This window comes from Mesocricetus auratus, unplaced genomic scaffold (assembly GCF_017639785.1).
Source record: "Mesocricetus auratus isolate SY011 unplaced genomic scaffold, BCM_Maur_2.0 Super-Scaffold_100031, whole genome shotgun sequence".
Taxonomy (NCBI): domain Eukaryota; kingdom Metazoa; phylum Chordata; class Mammalia; order Rodentia; family Cricetidae; genus Mesocricetus; species Mesocricetus auratus.
In genome coordinates, this window is record NW_024429212.1 from 15,487,325 (window position 1) to 15,506,976 (window position 19,652).

A 19,652-nucleotide genomic window follows, 5' to 3' on the forward strand; every position below is an offset into this window, starting at 1 on the left:
AGGCTTGAGTCTCAGTCTCTTGTAACTCTAAAAAGCCTCTTTTGTGTCCTGAACTACCTGGCGGTGACGAACCTTATCTGTCAAAAGTGCTCCCCTCACTAATCTCCATAAGGAGAATGTCGTAGGGGGCAAGGACTCAGATCCCTCTTTTCGTAAAAGTCTATGAAGATCACGGCGAACCTCCTCCCAATCTGGAATATTTAAGCTTCCCCCAGTAATGAACCATGGACTGGCTCGTTCGATCGATTTTAGAAAGCCTTCTAGGGTTTTAGACTTGACTGCAGTCCCATGTTCTTTAAGTAACTTTTTTAGTTGATACTGCAATGATTCTAGCTTCCCGGAACTATTCCCCATAGTTTCTTAACCCCGTCCACTTACCTCGCTTTCACGATCTCGGTGGGACCTCCAATTGTCACGTCTGCTGCGCGGCCTGTGTCCGAGAACGTGCGGAGGGTGTCGGGTATTGACAACACAGAGACTCGTTCAATGATATAAAGAAAACTTTAAACAGGCTCCAAAAAGGTTCAAGAAAAACTTCCTAAGAAAAAGCTCCCACCAGAGAAGCTTCTGCTCTCTCCTCTCCCCTGGCTGGTTCTGCTCTGACACCAGAGGTGGATGTGTGTGGGTTTTTGAAGGTGCGGTTAGTCTTTGGACAAGGTCAAGGTCAGGGCGGTTTCCGTGGGAAGGCCTTTCCCAGGAACTTATTGTATCGTTTTTAGTAAACATGTTTTTACTAAACATTGTCTTACAGCTGCCTACTCCCAGGCAGAAGGGGAAGTGGCCAGGAACTTATTGTATTGTTTTTAGTAAACATGTTTTTACCAAACATTGTCTTACAGCTGCCTACTCCCAGGCAGAAGGGGAAGTGGGTCTCTGCTCAAGGTCTGGTGTTCCCACACAGGGTTTCACTGTTTAGCCCTGGCTGACCTCAGTCTCGCAGAGTTCTACCTGCCTCTGCCTCCCGAGTGCCACTTTTCTTCTCTAGACAGCTTAAGTGAATTATGAAGCCTGCTGCCAACAGGCCTGATTGATCTGTCAGGTTTTGTTTTCCCTTTACATAAGTAGTATATGTGGACCCAGTGTCATAAGTGCACAGGAATGAAAATGCAGGAAAAAAATCAGATTTTCAGGGACGTTAAAATGGTTTACGATCATAGGGCTCAAACAAAATTCAACATCAAAATTTTCGGTCTAGATTTTTTTTGAATATGTATTGGCCGAAGGATGGTGGTATTCTTTGGAAGTATTGCGCTCTAGGTGACTGCATTTTCCAACCTGTGGGTCACGACCGCCAGGCAATACATATTTCTGATGGTCTTAGGAGCTAAGACACCCCTTGGTAGCAATATGACGGTTATGGAATAGCAACAGAAATAATTTTTATGGTTAGGGGGCTCACAACATGAGGAACTGTATTAAAGGTTCACAGCATTAGGAAGGCTGAGAACCACTGCTCTAGACATAAAAAAACTTGGGAGCAATGATTTTGGAAAGGTTAGCTGTGTCTTGACTCCACTTCTTCAGGTTGATATCATATATATATAATCATATAGTGTATATATCAAACATTCTTGTTTATGTGGTTTGGTTAAGAACTAGGGCCTGTGTTTCTCAAGGCTGCCTTCTCAGAGGCAGGTTGACTGTTGTTGATGTATTTTTTTTCTTCCTGAGTGATGATGTCATCTCTACATGGAAATGGGCAATTGGCGGAACAAGGATCTGGAGTTTCCTCAAGTCTGGGGACCCAAATCTATCGTAAACAGTGTTACTAAGAGCACTGTCCTCCAGAAGTTGAAAGGGGGAGCCCCAAGTATGGCACACGCTGTGGAGGAGGGAACCTCCCTACCCGATGACGTTCTGTACCATTGCCCAAAGGACCAGGGGAACGCTCAGAAGAGCCAGGTGGGGCTCACGTCCACCGAGTGCCAGCTACCTGAATGCGCAACATTCACACACACACACGAGACAGAGGTAAGGACATCTAAGAGTCTGGAGATGTGTCAGTGCAATCACAGGCAGGTCTCGTTACTCAAGATCCAATCAGCAGAGTGTAGACAGAGCAGTTGAGGAATGGGTATACTGACAGCAGTGAGGACCGCCAAGGAGGGCAGGGCATTGAACCTGTGGCTCCTTTTACACTAAGTAGTGCGGGAGCACACATCCAGGGGCCGGCAAAGACAAGGAAGCAAGCGGGAGACTGGTGTCTGTTGAGGTGACTTTAAGGGTCACCTCTGTTTAATCTTTAAATCACCTCTATGAGGTAGGCATTGGCCCTCCCTTCTCTTAGTGTTGAGGAAACAGAACAGTTAGTGTGTCCTGCAGCACACAGTGAGCCGCAGATGACTCAGGACGGTCACCTAACTCTCAGAGGGACACCCAGCGTGTCAAAAAAGACCAGGAGTCTCAGAGAGCTTCCGAGTAGGAATCAATGACATTAGCGCACAAGGTGCTCACGAATGAACACAGAAAGACAGGCCTCTGATGGTCAGACAAGTTAGCTAGGATGTGTAGTGAGGATTTCCAGGACAGCTGTCTCCTTATGTTTGAAACCAAACTATACTGAAAATGTCTAAACATGAGTAGGTGTTTTGAAAGTGATTTGCGGTAAAGAGATTCTCTGTCCTCTCTGTCTCTCTGTCCTCTCTGTCTCTCTGTCTTTATCTTTCTCTGTCTCTCTCTCTCTGTCTCTCTCTGTGTCTCTCTGTCTCTCTTTCTGTCTCTCTCTGTCTCTCTCTGTCTTTCTGTCTCTCTCTCTCTCCCTCGTGTGTGTGTGTGTGTGTGTGTGTGTGTGTGTGTGTGTGTGTCTGTGTAAACACCAGGAAAGGACAGGAATTAGGTTCTATGCTCAATTTACATTTTATTCTCACTGAGCCTGCAGCTTCCTCTTTCCACTAGACTGGCTGGTCCATGAGCTCCAGGGATATCTGTCCACAACCCCACTCTCTGGCCATGCTCAGCTTTTAAATGGTTGTCCGGGATTCAAACTCAGGTCACACTTACCCTCTAGCCCCCAAGAAAGCATTTTAAAACCAGCCTGGTGGTGGTGCCGAGAAGAGCTTATGTGAGTGCCCCAGAGGACTCCCGGATGTAGTTAAAGAGTTCCCCGTGGCTTCTAGTATATTTTTGTTTTATTGTGTTTTTCCCAACAGAGGGGCCGTCAGCGCAGGCAGAGGAAACAGATCCAATGGAGAATTTGAGGATAAGAGAGAACATAAATAACACAGCCACCCGGAATCAAAAGGCTTGAGATGAAGGCAAACACTGGATTTGGGTATGCATAAACGCTAAACGCAGGCAAACACTTTGTGAAGGAAGTCATAGCTTGGCTCAGACCTCGGAACAGTTATCTGTCCTTTCCCAGCGCATTTTGCTCGACAAAGATTCCCTTTTGTAGCAGCTTAAAGTACACTGCACTTAGGGGTGGTGGCGGTGGCGGGGAGGGGAGACTATAGGAATCAAGACACAGGCTGCAGGGCTCCCACTGCAATTTGACAACAGTGTGGCACCTTCGCGTCGCCTGTCACGTCAACATTTTAACCAATGTCAGAGTTCTCCTTTTGCTGATGAGCCACGCCACAGAGAAGCCCGCTCCCCTCCCAGGCTGCCGGCTAAGGTATAATGGAGAGGGTGAAGCTCTCTAGGAAGCACCTCTCTCCTCTTGGACTGCATAGCTGTCCCTTTCCCTTTTGTCACAGGCCAAATTAAGTCATCTGCGGCACTTCCAAATATGTTTTTGCTTTAATGTAATGATAATTTTTCCCCTTTATCTAGAGATGACTCCTGACGGTGGTGCTGGTGGTGGTCAGTGTTTGAAAGCTGTGTGGGGCGGGCGTGGGTGAATGCAGGGGCTATTCTGAGGGTTTTAACAGGGCTTCCCTTCCCAAACATCACAGCCTCCTGTTGGGGGGGGAGGGGAGGGACTCATTTCACAGTCCGCTTTTGTAATATCAAAAGTCAAATGCGGTTTCTCACCAGCCTCACGTGGGCCGTGTGGTCGTAACAAGCAGCCTGGAAGCCACCTCTGCCTGCCTCCCAGGTAGTCGATCCCCATCCTTCTTGAAGAGTGTCTGCCTGTGGCCTGCCTTGTCTGTCCTGCCCCCAGTGAACTAGAGGCGCGGCGGCCATAGTGACTGCACACCCTCGAGGAGTGATGTGAGCTGACGTCTGACCTCCAAACTTTTGGTAGCGTGGGCCTTTCAGTCCCCAACTAGAAAAATCTGGACGAATGAGAAGTTGTCCTCCATGCAAGGTATGGGGAAGACCCGGTGAGACAAAAAGACACTCATCTTTACCAGAGCCCGCTCTACAGAGCATGCGTCCACGAATATCACCGCGGGATGCCTTGATCCCGTGCGTTTGGAAATGTCTCGTCCCCAGCCGAACACACAGAGCTTCACGGGGCGATTTGGTTTGAAATACTCTGGGAAGTCACATAGTAGGTAAACTTGTTTTGCTTTTACTTGGAAACACTAATTCGTTCAGTGCTTTGGAATTAGCTTGGCCAGTGAGTCCTCATTGCAGGCATGGAAGGGTATTGACTGCCCTTGGAGTGGAGGGTGGCCTCAGAAAGTAGTGTGAGAAGCCCTAGGTTGTGTATCAGTCACCCAGTAGAGCCAACCCTCTGCATGCTGGGAAAGCCGGATCCTTCGGGAAATACCGTCTGAGTCCTGGCGTTCGGTTCACTGGTTATTTTTCATGGAGATTGTTTCTGAAGCAGACTTATGGATTTGATTATGGGCATACAAAAAATAATGGTCACTCTTAAAGGTAACAAGTTCAAAGTTAGAAAAGGAAACATTGAGAAAGACCATGAGCAAACTATAACCCTTTTTCCCAGTGGTGGGGATTGAGCCAGGGGTTATCACACACACCAGGAAAGCACCATATAACTAACCCACACCCCTAGCTGGAAAACAACCACAGTCTTGTGTATGTGTATGTACGTGTGGCTGTGTGTGAGTGTTGTATGTCCATGTTCTTGTGGTGTGTGCATGGGGTGTCTAAGCATGCACACATGTATGTGGAAGCCAGTGTTGGGTATCAGGTATCTTCCTCACTTTTCCTGTCACACTCTGAGACACGAGCTTTCGCTTCCCCTGGATATCACCGATCCATCTGGACCAGCCAGCCACCAGCGAGTCCCAGAGGCTTCACCGCCCCGGCACTGAGATGCCAGACTGCCCTACAGACCTAGGCTTTTTTAATGACTGTGATTATGGTTATGATTACATGAGTGGTAGAGACGTGAGCTCAGATCTTCATGATGCATGCCAAGAACTTTACCAACTTCACCCTCGCCAGCCCTCCAAGTAACTGTTCTTAACAAGCTCATCATTCACTCATTATTCATAAGACATCCCAAAACGTTCCTGTGGTGAGAGCACTGTTGTTGCACACACGCCCCCATGAAAATGGCCTCGACTCTTTGTAAAGCTACGTTCTGTGTGAGACATACTCTGCCTGGGGACCCTGGAGCAAACATAGGAATGCATGCAAATACACGCCTATGCTAATGAGATGTTAACTCTCAACATTAAAATGCACACCTGAGGGCATCGAATTTGGCATTGCCAACCATGTTGTCAGATGTTGCTTTCATCTCTAGTGAACATCTTCCGTTGAAACCATCCTTGGTATACAGCCCTTTATGAAGTCGAGTCTTTTCCGTGGCAGACAGAAGTTTTCAATCTTGTAGCACTGGAAGATACTGGAACCAAGAATGAGTTACCATCAACATAGTTACTGATGGCCTATGGTTGACAGTATTGTTGACGAGAAGAACAGGGTGCTTAATTTTGTTTACCAGCAACACACATACTGATTTTCTGGGCATCCATGTGAAGCTAAATGTTGCGTATGATTAATATCCTTATGGTGTTTTGAAAGAAAATGGCCCCCAAAGGGAGTGGCACTATTAGGAGGAGTGGCCTTGTTGGAGGAAGTGTGTCACTGTGGGGGTGGGTTTTAAGTTCTCCTATGCTCAAGATACCACCCAGTGTATCTTACTGCCTGCAAAATGTAGCCAGCACCGTGTCTACCTGCAAGCCACCATGTTCTCCGTCATGATGATAATGGACTGAACCTCTGAAACTATAAGCGAGCCCCTCCAATTAAATGTTTTCCTCATACGAGTTGTCATGGTCACGGCGTCTCTTCACAGCAGTAGAAACCCTGACCAAGACAATCCTTCATAATTATACATCATATATAACATAACCCAATTACATATGTATATATTTGCATATAGTTAACATCCTTGAGAATTTAGGTACTACCCTGGCTTGATTATTCTACAGAGACTTTTATTTTGAGATATGGTATCACTGTGCACTCCTGGCTGATCTGGAGCTCACTATTTATCCCAAGCCAGCCATCGCCCCTTCTCCTCTCTACCTGAAACTTGAGACATCCAAAGAGGAAAGAGCAGTAAAAGGCTGTGCCCTCCTCTTCCTCTCCATTTTTGGGCCCAGTCCTCAGCGAACCAGAGGAGAGCTGCTCTGAAGCCTTCATTTATATTGGACTTACACTATTGTACTAAAAGAAAGGTTATCTGTAATGCCCCCACGTAGTGGCTAATAACTGGATTTTCCCGAAGCGTCAAGAGTATGGCCAATGGTGGGAAGAAAGGCTATTTCCTAAGGGTTCAAGTTTATTTAGTAGATAATAGGGCCGATCAGTGATCAGTAGGGTTTTTTGTGTTGTTGTTTCTGCTTGTGAAGGGTATTCAATAGATGGTTTTCGAGGGAAGAAAATCTTATGGGCTGTGGGCATCCCTCTTGACTGTGAAATTAACGGTCAGCGCCTCTTATGGGGTGCTCTCTCGGCTTCATGACAGGTCTCCCCATGGTGAAAGCAGGGCCACGTTGCAAATAGTACATAACTTTTCCCCTTCAGGCTAATCCCCGAGGCAGGGTAGGGTGAATAGTCTTTATCAAACCATCACAAATACTCAGGGGGGGGGCACATTAAACCTGCCTGTTGACCTTTAATGGGCTCATGAGCATATCTGTTTTAAGATGTGGAAATCCTGCCTTTCAGACATTAGTGTCTCTTCTATAATCATTTGCGTGTGTATCCTGGAAGTACTTTGTACTTGAAAGTATCTCCAGAGAGAAGGGTTTAGCTGACACTTGTTGGCAAAAACCAGGTGAATCCACAGATTTACCTCGGAGCTCCTGCCTTTGTGCCAGGCCTCCGGGCTCCTCTCTGGAGGCCTCCTGAGCCTAGGCGAGTAAAGCAGATCACCAGTAGACTCCTCCACCCTGTCCACCTGCATTACAAAGAGGCAAAACTAAGGCTCAGGCGCAGCCATCAGGATATATTTAGATGGTCACAAGCTGAACTTTGCTCGTCACTGCCTCAGAGAGGTGAGGAAAGGCTAAAAAAAAAAAAACTGTTCTTAAGATGCGGTGAGGTGTAGGGAGCCGGGGTCGTCCACATAACTTGCTAAGACTGATTCTAACAATACACACTGCCGCTTTCAATCTGTCCGACTCTTATGCAACCCGGCCCTCCTAGCTCTGTAGCTGGGTCAGGGTTGAAAAACTTTCTCCAACCTGTTGACTGGTTCTTCTTTAACCTTTCAGGACCATCGTTTCTAAGCCTCTCTCTCCAAACCGATCAAAGGCTGTTAGCCTGACGGATTAGGGTCGACTCTTGGTGTGTCCCCCCCCCGCCACACCCCCCCACAGATTCCTTCCCCTTCTCCTCTCTCTCCTTCTTTTTCTCTACTCTCCTTTTCCCCCTTCTCTCTTCTTTCCTTTTTCCCCACTACTCTCTTTTGGTCAAGCTGCAGAATCTCCTCTTGACATGTTGCAATACCAATGCCAAAACAAGAGAGTCTTTCCAAATGACGTATACACTAAAACAAGGTTGTCCTAAATAGCACAACCCAGGCAGTCGGTGACTGTGGCGGTGCAGACACAGCATCTCTGGAGACCATGCTGTTTTCACAGCCACCCGTGAATCTCCAACTACGGCGCAGCCCCTGTGATTCAAAACAGGCTTAGCCCAGGGTTTGCAGACTGTCCTATTGCTTGTGGTACATCCCACAGGAAGCAAGACAGCCTAAAGAAGCCAGGGTGAGGACTGGTCCTGGTTTTGTGTCCCTTACTTTACTTCTCATGAGACGTTGTCTGCCTCGCTGCAAGAGAGGATCCGGGAATTAGCATGGATGGCAACTGAGGCCCGAACAGCCACAGGGCATTAGCCATGCAAGCCAGGGGACCTTCTACCTTAACTTGGCCTGAGCTTGCTGGATAACTGGTACCGGCAGCCGCCTACTACCTGTGAGGGGGCAGCACAGTTCATGTGACAGCCCCACCTCAGGCCTGACACAGAAGCTAGATGGATCATATTCAGTCTATCCTGAAACAGCCTGACAGGGATGGGCCATTGGTCATCTCCCTCACAGTTTCCCAACTAATTTAAACAATGAATCATTATGAAAAAAAAAAGTCTGACTCTGCTCCCTGTTACAAAGACAAACAGATTAGAGGTCTTACGTGGTGCTCAGAGCCCAGCCCATAAACAGAGGGACTCCGATCGTATCATTTCTGGCCTTAGGTAAAACAGCAACCAGAAAAATGGTGGCGTTTCCTGTGGCCGTGACCTTCCATTCCGCATGACGGCTATTTAGCTGGGGAGGACTGGAGGATGTTGAGGAGTCTGGCAATGTCTTGACTATTGGTCAACTAAGTGCGTTGTTTTTTTTTTTTATAAAGTGATACACAAAGCAGTCAGCAAAACCAGTCGCTTTAATGTATCTACCCTCCAAGCAAAATGCAAGTAGAGCTTTGAAAGCCACGTTGTGGCTGCTGAGCCTGGTGATGCGATGCCTCCTTGACATCCAGGTAACTAGACTTAACGAACAGTTGGTGCCTTTGGCTACGCCACCTCCCTCCCTGAGCTTTCTGTCCACTGCTGCCTGATCGTTAATCAACTCTGGCTTTCTTCTTTTCCACATATTGGTCTTTCAGTGTTATCAAAGTGCCTACTGTGTGCAGGGTGCTGTTCTCCTGGTGACGAGTCCTGGAGCTCACGCCTCCTCAAATGCCTGTGCTTGGGGAAGCAGACATAGAGCACAGCAGCCTTGGTCTGCCCCGCCTCCGTGAACCATGGCAGGAAGCAGGCCTAGTCGGAAGTGGCCACATCAGAAGTGACAAGGGTCGGAGGAAGGTTTGACTGCCCTTCTCGCTAAGCCAGTGCTGCCTCAAACTGGTAGCTGCCAAACATTGAATAAATAGATGCTGGATGGGTAGACAAAAGATCAGAGAGAAGGGTTCACAGATCTGAGACTGTGTGTGAGGGGGCCTGGGGGCATCCCGCGGGTGAAGTGCTTGTTATGCAAGCATGAGACCCTCAGTCTGAACCCCAGAACCCACATTGTAAATACAAAACTGCACAGTGCATGCACCCATAATCCTAGTGCTAGAAAGGCCACGGCAGGAGGATCCCCAGGCTTCACTGCCCAAACAGTTCGGCTGCATTGGTGAGCTCCAGCTTTGGTGAGAGACCCCGCCTCAAAGAAATTAGGTGGCAATTGTTAGGGAAGGTAGACAACCAAAAGCCCTGGCCTGCACATGCAGATTCACATGCACACGCACGCACACATACTCACTCACGCGTGCACACGCGTGCACACACAGACACACATGCACATATACACACATGCCCACACACATGTGCACATGTACACGAATGCACACAGACACACACGCACATGCACATACACACGCGTGCACACACACTGGAGCACACACTCACACACGTGCACATGAACACACACACATGTGCACACACACACAAACACACACATACACAGCACGGCTAAGGAGCCCGTATGTGCAGCGACAGCGAAAGGGGTGTTAGAGAAACAACTATGGGCTGGTGTGACTTCAGCCTAGTAACAGAGACGGCGGGGAAGGAGGAAATGGAGAAGAGGAGGCAGGGGCTAGGCAATGTTCCTCACTACACTGACACCCCAAGATCGTCAGCGGCATGCCTTGCTCACCTACCACGGGAGAGCAGAGCTCATCTGACTCACAGAGACTCAGTATAGAGACCCGAAGCGTTGTGACAGGAGACAGTCACTTCCCATCTCCTGGGGAAAGCTACCTCTGCACATGGCTACACTGAAATCTCTCCTTTGCAGAGTCACTTGGGCGCACTGAGATGCCTCGGCACACGGGGGCCTTGCACAGGCTCCGAATTCCGCCTGGACCCGGCTTGGCCTGTGACGCTCCTACCCCCAGCACACTGGCCCATCTCACACTCGTCCCTCATCCCGGGATGCCACGCCTTAACCCACAACCTCAAGCTCACCCAACTCTGAGGGGGTCTCTGCCCGTGCCGCAGCTTTCCCTTTCTCCTTACAACTTGGCGTTTGCCTGCAGCGGTAAAGTGGGCGGAGGGCACAAGCCCCAACCACCTTCCGTTGTCTCCTCACCCTGGCATGTGGCAGAAACTTGTCTGTTCCCTGGATAAACGACTCGCTTTGGAGGGCTAGAGGAAGTACGCCTCACCTTTGCCTGCTTTGCATTCGGGAGCGGTGTACATTCTCAGGCCTTGACATCAGCCTTCCAGTGATGCTTGCTAGAATAAGATAGATGAAGTTGCCTCTCTTCCTCACTGGGGGTAGTAGTGACTTTGGGAGCATTGTTTACTACTGTTATCTGTTTGTTTCCCCGGGGGTCCCAACAGAAAAAAAGAGATAGGCCCAAAGTCCTTGGAGTTTGTAAATAAAATGCCTATTATATCTCAAAATACCAACTCTGAAGCATGTAGAGTTTTGTTTTGTTTTGCTTTGCTTTGTTTTTTCTATCTTGGGTCACTCTGGGAAGTCAATCGTATTTCCTGCTTCAGAGCAAATCTGAAAAGGCTAATGTGTGTGAAGGAAGGTATCTTTGAGACCAAGGTCATCCCCAGACAGAGGATGCAATTGACAACTTAAGCATTGCGTGTTAGGAAAACAGTTTTTAATTAAATATTTTAAATTGGGAGTAAGTCCCGGGGAAGTGGCATACATGTGTATTTTCTCTTCTGGCATCAATGCCGCCGTTGAGGGGCCATCCAATTTAGCTTCTCTTGGAGAGAATGGACAATGGTCCGTGTTCCTCCAGCTGGCTGATTTCACAAGCATTAATGAACAATTAACCAACACTGGCACCCTTTCCCTCTGTAATCCTGCAGTAGGATCACTAATCTCTACCAGTAGCGGCTAATGATGAAGGTCTCTTAGGCTGGGCTTCTCATCCCAGCCAGTTCTTAACACTTGCATAAGTATGCTTTCTGAGGACGGGAGCCCCCTACTGCTATGCAGTCCAGGAACAAAAGCCCGGAGACATTTTTGAAGCGGCTGCTGTTCAATCGCACTTCTATGCTGGTGTTTGCCTTCCTCCTACAACAAACACCAGTGATCAACGGAGGGCTCTGGGGGTCACGGAGGGCTCTGTGCTTCAATACTTATAAGGATGTATTCAGGCCGCATTATACAACCCCCGTGTGCACAGGCAGACAACCCGAATGTGGGGAGGGAAGTGCGCGCTAAATAGAATCAAACAGTATTCCTCCGAGAGTCAGCTTTGATTTAGCACTGAATAACACTGTGTTTGAGACCACATTGTCATTAAAAATGTACATGGGAGAGGCAGATTTATCTAGAAACCCACACAGGACAGGTCTCCGGTTCTCTGAATTTAATGGACCTTATATTCGATTGTCTCTCTCTAGTGGGGCAGAAAGCAATCCACTGTTTCATTAGAGCTCCTCTGTGGGGTCAAGATTTGAAGAAAATGGGAGGTCAGGGCGAAAATGCGGGAAACTCGACTGTAGAGTGGGTACAACTCCAGGATAATAGCCACGGATCATGACGCTGTTCTTTTGAACCGGCTTTTAAGGGTTGTGAGACTTCCTGGGAAACTCACTGTGCTGGGGAAACTTGAGGCTGGATTCCGAGACTGACTTGTGGGAGGGGGTTCTGGCTATGCAGGATTCAGGGAGTCAGGATGGATGGGAAGGAGCAAGGATGGAGGCAGCGCTGACGGTGCCTCGAGCGCTGAGAGAAGCCACTTGGAGCCAGACGTGGAACGGGGCCGTTCTGTGCTTTGTGACACTCAGAAAGTCACTAGTGTATTATGAGGTATCAACGTCGGCATACTAAAAGTAGTAAAAGTATCAGGACACAGCTCCCCACATCGCTTTGCACGTGGGGAGCCTGAACATCTCGTCGTATAAAAGAATAACAATAAAACAAAAGGCATCGCACAGAAATCTCGTTTCATAAACAGATAGCAAAAGGCAAACTGTTGTGGGCTCTTAGTGGGAATGACTATTCCCATCGATCACCTGTCTAGCGCACCCATCGGAACGCTGAGACTTCCTCTTCCCTCTTGACAGGCAAAGTTGCCCGCCCTAGGCTGAGTCCCAGGCTGAACGCTTTAGATGCTGAGCCCTATTCACACTCTGCCACTGACCCCTCCTGTGATCCTTAGACACTCGCTTAACCTCTCTGCCCTGGCGCTTCCTACCCGGTCCACCAAGACAAAGCTACCTGCCCCCCTCCCACCTCCCGAGCTGAGAGGTTGAATGAGCAAGGTCTGCAAGGCAGTTGAGAAGCCATTGGTTAATGCGCGGCTCAACCCACGGAAAGCCCAGGGAAAAAACCGTCCTGTGAGGGCACAATGAGAAATAAAGATAGATTATAAGGTAGGGAAGTCCAGAGGTCAGTGACCTTTGCCGCTGAAAATTTTGTAGTCATGAGACTTGAAAATGGGGTCTTGATGAGGGAATTCTCTCTCTCTCTCTCTCTCTCTCTCTCTCTCTCTCTCTCTCTCTCTCTCTCTCTCTCTCTCTCTCTCTCTCTGAGTCACTGAGTAACCTATTTCATTTTAAGTAGGTGTTTGAACAAGAGTGGTCAAGTTTGTTGTTTATTAATCCCAAGTTTAGAAAAATAATACGATGTCATCAGTTTCCATTCTCACAAAAATATGGTTTTCAGTGCCTCCTCAATTAAGCCATGCTCGCTCATAAAGAACAGTCCTTGTCTTCTTGCACACCTGTTTCCCAAGTTCTCCTTTCCACGTAAGTTCCACCATTTTTTTTTCCACATTTTGTCTCAAGTCTCACCCATCCCTCCCATGAAGGAGTCCTCGAGATCCTGGGTGATTGAAGTAATTACACTTTCACGAGCATTACCCCAACTTTATCGTGTGTGTGTGTGTGTGTGTGCGTGTGTGTGCATGTACGTGCGGATGTCATGAGTATAGTGCATGTGGATGTGAGTACCATGTGTTTATGGAGGCAAGGATCCTGTCTCGTACCTTCCATCTCAGTCCTCTGAGACGGGATCTCTTTCTGAACCTGGGGTCCATGATGGGCTGTTTACATGGGCGCTATAATCAAAAGCCATGTCCTAAGGCTTGCAAAGCCAGTGCTCTTACCCATGAGGTCACCTCTTCACCCTCCAGCCAAGCATGCAATTTCTTGCGTAATTCATTCTAGAACTTTCTTATACATTTGTAAAGCTGCAATCTACCACCGAGCCACCTCTGTGTTTGCTGAGGCTGGGTGACATGATGTCTGGAATGCAGGAGACACTCAGTAAACAACTGTTGAACTAGATGCAGTGATTCACCAAGTAATAAGTCAACAGGTAAACCATAGATCAACGGGGTTTATCCTCACTATCTTTCATGTGTATCTATGCACCATGTGCACGCCTGGTTCCTGCAGAGGCCAGAAGGGGGCGTCGAATTCCCCAGAACTGGAGATACAGACAGTGTCAATCACCATGTGAGTTCTGGGAATTGAACCCAGGTCCTTTGCAAGAGCAGCAAACTGTTAACCACTGAGCCATCTCTCCAGTCCCTCAACTGGTTTTTGAGTGTTCATATGTGCCCAGAACTGTGGTTGGCCTTCTCTAAATACAGACATGCACATACATATACATATAGCACAGACACACCCATTCATATACATATAATACTTACACACACACACATGTACAAAATGAATGTATTTGTGCTTTCTAGAAACGTTCAGCCTGGTGGGGAAGGCAAAGCTGCTGTACCCAAGCCGTGTAAGTGCTAACTTGTCTCTTGTTGGTGTAACGGAAACAGAACTTTAGAGGGGAGAAGATGACCAGGAGGCATCCTCTCCCACCTCCAGTCTAACAGGTCCTACTCAAGTTCCACTTTGCCAACCCAACTATGGAGCCCACACACCTAGGTGTCACTACATGGGGAGAGTAAACTACCTTCTAAGATGAAAGAGACACACAGCGCATGCAGGACCACACTTAGGGAAGGCTACTAAACTTAGGGGGCATCCTTGGAAGAAGAGTGGGTAAGGCCCCAGGTCATTGCGTGTGAAGTTGGACTCCCTCCATTTCCGTTTTATTCCGGTATTTATCCTTATCCCTGCTTTCACTGGCCTGGCTAAGCTGCCTATCGGTTCCATAAGTGGGAGTTTTCGTACTAGAAGGAAAGTGGAGCACATGTGTCTATTGTCAAAAGAAGGCGTTAATTGCCTTATGAGACGCAGACAGACTACCCGCCTCCCGTCACTTCTAGCCAGGAGAGGTCAGTACAAGCCCCTTTGGCAAGAAAGAATCCAAGCTGGACTGATGAAGTAGATAGGAACGGGGCTTGAGAATGAGGGGAAAGAGAACCCAGGGAGGAGATGAGAGTCCCTGCCCACACGCGTGGAAGCGTCAGCACATCCAAACACGGCCGAATAAGGAGTACGAGGCAAAGGCACGGATGTGAACATGGATCGTGATGTTGGGGGAGACTACATTCATTGCAGGGTTGCAGTGAACCAATGGAAGCCTCCCAGGGAGACAGCCTAGCTGTTTCGTATGCCACGTAATGGCCTATGAAGTGAATCTGTAAGCCGGTGCTTTCCTTAAGTCGACTACTCAAAGTAGGTGTGTGCTCTAGGCACACCTATGAGTGCTGCCGCTAAACTCCCTTCCCTTCGCCTTCCATCCCTTCAGAGGAGAGTGCCGCTGCTGCCTGTGTGTTGGTGGCTCTGGGATGTTCTCACTCTGTCTTGGCTGTGTCATGTCATCAACCTAAGAATAGATGCTAATTAACAAGGTTATTTCTAACTTACGTTGTTAAAAAGAGAGGAGACGGCGATGAAATGGCGGAGTATGAAATTAAGCGAGGACAGAACCAAATCCCAGTTCAAAATTCCCACCTTGACAAGATTTGATTCACTAAGTAGTGTCGTCTGTCTTTCTAAATCAGACAGTCATTATCCAAATTCCCTCTCCCAGACGTGATAATACAGCGAGATAAGACATGCCCCAACAGAACCCTAACTGGCTTTTGGAGTCTAGATGCTACTTGGAAGTGTATGGATGGGCAAAGCAAATATCTCACTCTATTATCTGCTGTCTCGGAAGCAACAGATTACACGGTTCACTGGCTAGCTGAATAACTTTCAGACAGTTTGCTGGTGTCTATTTACACGTATTCCACAGAAATATATTAGCAGTTGAGAAACAGCTGTAAAAATTACATACTGAGGTGGATAGACAGGAGCAGTGCCTACTCCACACGTGTTTCTGTAAGAGAAGACAAAAGTTTTAAATGACGAAGGAAGCAGAAAACAGACATGTGCCCAACCAGATGTCACGCAGAGACCAAAAGACATATCACAAAATCTCAGAGACCTCTTGCATCTCTCTGGGATATAGCTCTAACATATATTTTACAGCATTGGATGTAATATATAATATACATGTCTATCCTCTGAAATGTCTTACTGGGAGATTGGATTCTTTATGTAAAAGCCAGTGTTCGTATTCATTCACTCACAACAGAAATAACAGAAATTCTCCAACTTACACTTTTTCTTAAATAATAAAACGTTTATTTCTCTAATCAGTTTTAATCCCCTCTCTCGGAATTGCACATATTCCTCAAAAATATATTAACAAATAGGAGATTTTCCTCGTTACTATGATGACTGTTATTGTTTAAAAATTAAAAGAAGAATTACAGACACTTTTCTTCAAATAGATGTTGGTCATCGCTGTGTAAGATTACAGACTGAGTGTGCGTGGGAAAATGGACGGGAGGATGGCCTTGGCACTGTGTTGTCCTCGCACTCACGACAGCCGCGGCTCCACTCGAAGTGCGTGCTGGAATGATACTGCATACTCCACCTCGTCCCACAGAGTCAGAGAAGCCACCCCTCCTCCTAGAACCCTGTCTTCCTGGCCCTTCTCCTTCTCCAGACTGTCCTTGTATACAAACCCACGACATGCTGGGGCTCTCCAAGGGGTTAGTCCTGAACCCTTTGCCCTGTATCTCTCACCAGCCTTATGGAATCCCAGTTTCAGCTATATGTGCCTGAGTCCTGAAATGTGTGTCTCTTTGGAGTGCAGATCACTTACGTACATCTCACATTTGACAGTGCCGCGCAAACATCTCCCCCTCCCCCCACCTGTGGCATGGAAGACCTCTCTCCAAGCCCCTCTTTCAGTCCCCAATCCCAGAGCCACTACTATCTCCCTCCCACTGGCTTCTGCCCCTGAGCCCTGTCTCTCACTGGGTTCTGGCAGCAGCATCACGATCGACCGACCCACCGTCTTCTTCCCGGGGCCGTGCATTCCCAACAGTGCGGTAAAACACGTTACCTTGGAACACAGCTCTCCGTATGTCTGTGACCCGAAGTCCTTCGAAGCTACAGTCTTTGACAGAAGTCTCCCTTGGTCTTCCTCCACGTGCCCAGCCTTGACCCACACTCCTCCTGCCCAGCTGCCATTCTCCAGCCATGCACAGGTCTGAGGTGCTCTCCCCCATTCTTGGGTGCCTTTTACACTTGGTTCTTTCTTCCTAGAATCCGGTCCCCACCCCGCCTGTTTCGTTTCCCTGTTTCTTCTACGCTGCTTTTAGACGTTCACTCAAACACCCATGGGTCACTCTCCCTGAGCACTGCATTCCTAGACAAGCTATTCTGTGTCACTTCAGACTGAGCCAGAGCTTGGGACATTCCCAGGATTCTGAGGCGTTTCCAGAGCGCTCTGTGAGTTTAGGTTGGTGCTGGCTGTGGGCTTTGCTGTAAATCACCTTTAGCACGTTGAGGTGTGTTCCCTGTATCCGTGATCTCTCCAAGGCTTTCATCATGAAGGGGTGCTGTTTTTGTCAAAGGCCTTTTTCTGCATCTGATGAGATGACCATGTGGTTTCTGTCTTTCGGTTTGTTTGTGTGGTGGATTGCTATATTGATTTTCATATGTTGAACCATCCCTGCATCTCCGGAATGAAGCCTACTTGATCATGGTGGATGATCTTTTTGATGTGTTCTTGCAGGGTCCTCCCTGCAGGTAGAGCATGGGAAGGGCAGGTCCAGCTGGCCTCTTCCCGGGGGGCCGAGCAGGATGGTGAGTGTCGACGACTCAGACCCTCCCCACATTAGTTACCAGGGAGAAAAAAACCACACTGAGTCGGGAGTCTGTAGAAGCAGGATCTTGATTTATTCCGACAGGCAGGAACTTACATAGGGCTGAGGTAGGGGATGGGAATCTTGGGATAGGGTAAGGTGATGTGAGGAGTTAAGGACCAATAGTATTCCCCCAAGCAGGCAGGGAGCTAGGCAGGGGGCAGTCTTCCATGAGGCCTTGCTGAGTCATCCCCGCGTGGAGGTTACAGGTTAGAGACAGGTCGCTAAACTCTAGCCAGGCTCAAGAGGTTACACTGGGCCTCACATCTGAGCCCAAAACTCAAGTCAGGCTCAGGAGCTTACACTGGGCCTCGCATACAAGCCTTTCTTAGGCCCAACATGTTCTTGCATTTGGTCTTCAAGTATTTTAACGGGAATTTGAGGTGAGGAGGACCTGAGAGGAGTTGGAGGAAGGGAAGCGGTGATAAGAATATATTGCATGAAAAAAATGTTTTCAACGATGATGCATATGTAAAAATATCTTCCTTTATTTCTTGCTAGCCAGCTCTCCTAATATCACCCATTACTGTATAATTTTGAGTGTGTTGACAAGATCATATTTGCACCCCAGTCATTGTCAGGTGGCCTTTGTTCCAAAAGGCGTAAGCAAATTGCTCGCGGGCATAAGTAAAGAATTCTAGTTCTAGACATAATTATTTGCTATACTCAAACCCATATCCACCTCAGCCTCATGCCAATAAGCAAGTATTCACAGTTACTGTTGCCTTTGGGCTGAACACCAATGAAACGTCTTTCCTATGGAAAGGGAATTACATGAAGAAAACGTCTTGTCTAGGAATTCAGAAATTAAACTGATTGGTCTCCAAGCTTTACTGTAATGTCTTTAAAGACTGCTACACGTTGCTGGCACCACTATTCAAAGCCCAAGTTTTGGGCAAAGTTGGGGAACCAATAACCTTTCATTTTTGCTGCTCACCTGCCCAAGCTGAAGCCATTCAAACCATTCCAGGCGCGTGGCTTTGTTGCTAGAGCAACCAACCTAATTTTAAGCATTCTGCAACATGTTCCTTTGGAGTCATTTCATGTAACAGCATGCTATGCCTGAGGAACACCAAGCTCATTTTTACAGTTCTGATTGACTATGAGAAAATGAAGAATCTGGTCTAGAAGGAAAAAACAAAAATGCTGGTGCCACCCTCAGACCATTCTCCATCTTCTCAGCATGGATGAGAAGCAGAGGGAAACACTGACAGGAACATTCCTGCGTCCCCTGGCTCATCCCCTCTAGCTGTCCCAAGACCCAGATGCATGGCAGACTCGTTGTACGGTAATCCGTATTTCTGTTCAGTTACACCTATTGTTTGAGAAGCGAGATTTGGAATTTCCGACTGTGTGGTAAGAAGTCAAAGCCTTTCTGTCCACCTGTCCTAGGAAAGTCGTGCCAGCAAGGACAATGGGTCTATGTGTTTAAAAGCGTGACATGCTTCTTAGAGGTATGAGAGATATGTGTTTCAAGTGTCAACCCGTCGTACATAAAGCTGAACCCCCATGCAATTTACGGTTTCAGGAACATTCCCCCATCCTCCCAACCGAACGCAGCAGACCGCAGGAAGTATCTGCCTGCAACTGGGAGCTCTGTGACAAATCCAGAAAACATGTTTACCAAGCACCTACGTGGCACTCAAGGAGCTAACAGGAATTGCAGGTGGAGTCCCTGAATAAAATAGGGGAATTGGTAAACGAGCTCTGGAGAAACTGTGGCAGTTTTTTTTTTTTTTTTTTATAGAACTAGTCCCTTACCGAGATCCGAAAATCAGCTTTCAGAGATTGAATTTTGTAACTGCTTCTTGAGCACCCACACCAGTCAAAGATGGTTGCGTTTGCTGAACCCCACTTTTCCCAACACAAGAACTTTTTGTTTCCTAGGGTGGGAGATGAAGTGTCTGGGATTATTAATTATATGCCATAATTGAAAAATAACTTGTGAGTTTCACAGTGTCCATCAAGTAAACTTCCATTAACCTGAAGCCCAGTTAGGTGAGCTGAATGTGCCTGTCTGCGAGGGTCTTGGGTGATGCTTCCTTTAGAAACACGCAGGCGTTGACATGGCGGTTGTCCGTGCCCTGTGAGTCATGAAAGGCAGCACACATTTGTTTGCCTGTGCTCGGTCCACCCTGCCCACACGGTACGCCCAGTAGGACCACCCCACATTTTCGTCCTCGCGTTCAGTTCTCACAC

The 19,652-nt window shown here is 47.8% G+C and overlaps 1 long non-coding RNA gene across 1 annotated transcript in view; it reads right to left on the bottom strand.

Moving 5' to 3' along the window:
* Positions 1–3,090: 3,090 nt before the first annotated feature.
* LOC121135179 overlaps positions 3,091–19,652 on the bottom strand; it is a 79,906-nt gene continuing 63,344 nt past the window's right edge. The window contains exons 5-7 of the long non-coding RNA XR_005872392.1: positions 7,166–7,270; positions 5,547–5,707; positions 3,091–4,718 (exon numbers count right to left, since the gene is read on the bottom strand). This is a non-coding gene — a long non-coding RNA (uncharacterized LOC121135179). The remainder of the gene's footprint in view (positions 4,719–5,546; positions 5,708–7,165; positions 7,271–19,652) is intronic.